The sequence below is a fragment of the Solanum tuberosum genome, unplaced genomic scaffold (assembly GCF_000226075.1).
Source record: "Solanum tuberosum cultivar DM 1-3 516 R44 unplaced genomic scaffold, SolTub_3.0 scf00862, whole genome shotgun sequence".
Taxonomy (NCBI): Eukaryota; Viridiplantae; Streptophyta; class Magnoliopsida; order Solanales; family Solanaceae; genus Solanum; species Solanum tuberosum.
In genome coordinates, this window is record NW_006239852.1 from 11,300 (window position 1) to 14,462 (window position 3,163).

Genomic DNA, 3,163 nt, shown 5'->3' on the forward strand with positions numbered 1-3,163 from the left:
CTATTGGATCGGGTACCACGTTCCGGTATGCTAACTGTTTGGGTTTGGGTTCCATAAGAGGACCAATGACTTGTCATAATTGTGAATCTTGAGAAATGTGAAGTTGTTCGTTGTTCGTATTGTTGATAATATTGTATATGTTCGATATATACATGTGATTATATTGTTGTTGACTTGCTTATGTTACACTTAGTGGGATGGTCGCGTGATCCTACCAGTACACTGTGATTGTGTACTGATACTGCACTTGCTCTTATTTTTGTTGAGTACAGGGCGTCTTCAGGCGGCTATTGACACACCTTGTCTAGAAGATCAGTGATCTTGTTCGAATTCAAGGGTGAGCCAATTCTTCCAGGCTGCCATGAGTTCTCCTTTCGTCTATGTCTATATTTCAGACTTAGACTTTTCTAGTTAGTTATAGTTCATTAGTTTGGGGTTGTAACCCTTCTTGTTTAGACTTATGGATCTTGTTAGATGTTTTGGTACATTGACTTTCAGGTTCTAGGTATTTAATTTTGCATTGTTCATTTTATTTGTTAGATCTCTTTCTGAAGTTTATGAGAACTTCATTAATTAGTTATTTAACCTACTTAGTTTAGTTGCTTGTTTTGGGTTGTAGTAGTGGTTCTCCCATCGGAGGGTTAGAGTGGGTGTCAATCATGACGGTCTAGGTCGTGATAAAAAGGGTCTCCATTAATGTCACTTTCCATATCTTCCGTGATATTTAGTCCCATAAATGCCCTGTAATGATATCTAACTTGCACATGAAAGTTATAAGCAAATACAAAGAGTGAGAGGATATCATCTCACTCTAAAATTATCCAACACATGAAGCTATTACTCATAAAGCTTATGTGGAATACATGAACCTTTTTAAATATATCAATAACAGAAAAAATGAACAAAAAATAAAAAATTACATTACATAAAAACTAAAAGATGATGAAACATAAAGTGTAGTGGACTAACATTTTTTATCCAATTTATAAAGGGAGAAATTGTGTACATAAAAAACTGTAAATAATTGTGTTTAATGGTAGAAGCTAAAAGGTTTAACAATGAAAGCTATTAATAAATGGAAAATGATAAGTTGTAACATCTAACAATGTAGTTTAATTGTCATTATATATTTAATTTTTTTAAAATAGTAAAAGTATTTGTAATTTTAAAAAATAGAGAAAGACATTTTCGTAATTTAACTTTAAACCTAAAATCTTTCCACCTTTAATAATATTAATTAATTATTATGATGATGATATAATATATATGATTTAGTACAATATAGACTTTAAACACATACCACACAGTTAATTGTCGGGTGGGCTTCAAATGCAGGTATCTTAATGTAGTAAGAAGGAATTAAGACATAGTGGATTCATAATTTGTATGTAAATCTTTATAGATTTTAAACTTTGGTTAGTAGTTAGCAAATTTTAACTTACAGGGATCAAGATATTCTTAAAAAGATGACAGAACAACAGCCCTCGACAGATTCTTCAGTTAGTTATTTTCCATCAGTGGAAAAATTGAACAATGGAGGGGAAATGATGGCACTGATAACTTCTCAACAAGCTCAAGACCGTTATCAGGATGCAGTCACCTCAGTGAAACCCAAAGATGATATGTTAATCGAACCTACCGTTAATCTAATTCTATATGTTTCAACTTTAAATAATAAAAAGAAAGAGTAACCATTCTATAAATCCATTTTTAAAGGTGATATACAAATACAAAGAACAAAAAAGAAACACATAAGCAAGATATTAATTATTCTTTTTTTATCTTGTCTTGATAATGAAAATTATAACAAAATCTAATGTAACAATCAATCTGTTTTTGAACACACAAAAAATCCTAAACTAAAAGCAAGTTATAAACAAAGCAACAATTCAACTATATAAATAGAGATAAAGACCATGTTTCAATAATTGAATTCTTATCTATCCTCATGACTGCATAAGAGAGATCTCACAACTTTTCCCACAAATTATGATATTATTTCACCAATTTAGAGCTCCCGCACATAAGGATTGTAGGAGTAGCACATAAGAACTTTTCTGGAAGAGTTAAATTTATAGGACAAAAATTGCAGTATAAAAAAAGTCACATAGAAATTTGAAAGGTCAAATAATATTAAAATAAATATAAAAAAAAAAAAGATAATCCATGAACAATAACTTTGTAAGATACATGTATCTACTTTAATTTCTTGTCTTCAAGGAGTAATTGTCTATTTGTTTTCTTTTTCTATTTAGTTTAGCCAGGTTTATAACATTTTTAGCTAATAAATAAATACGTTTATCATGAATAGTCACTTTGAAATAAATTTATTGTATAATGTTAGTGATATGCTAATATTTTTATTATATTTTAATATGATGTAGCGACAGATTAAAATGATAATCCAACTTTGAAGTTAGGAGTTTCCACTATATTCTTAAAACTGTCAAACTAAATCTTATATATATATTGGTTAAATATCCAAAAGCCTTAAGGACATATTTAACTAATTTATTTAAAACAAAATAAGAGAAAATGACAAAAATTTAAGAAGAAAAAAATATAGTCTTCTAGGAGCTAATTAAAAATAGTGGAAAAAACAATAACATTATCAAATAATTCATAGAATTTATGGAACATTTCTTACGTTTTTATGTGCTCATATTGGAGTATTACCATATAAACTTTTCACTATCTAAATGAATTTGACCTATAATATGTATTGAGTTCATTGCAACTCTTCAATTTCTTCACACTCTTTGGAGTAAGAAAGGAAAAGTTTTTTATAGGTGAGTAAAATTTGCATTAATTAATAAAAACTTAGGAAATTTACAATGATATATTAACTAATAAATTAAAGGGTTGGACTTTTAATTCTACATTACATAAATAAAATATGACTATTAAATTAAATTTACTATTTAATTAGATTTTAATTAACATAGGGCAAAATGGTAATTCAACTTTGAAGTTTGGAGCTTCCCACTTTTAGTATAATATGATATATACTAGATATAGGACCCCGTGTCAGCACGGGGCCCAATATATATATTTTTTAATCTTAATTTATGTCATATTATGAATTTGAGAAGTTATTGAAATTTTTATATGATTTTAAAAATATTTTAAATTTTTAGCTATTGTGATTTGTAGTACTTTTTTT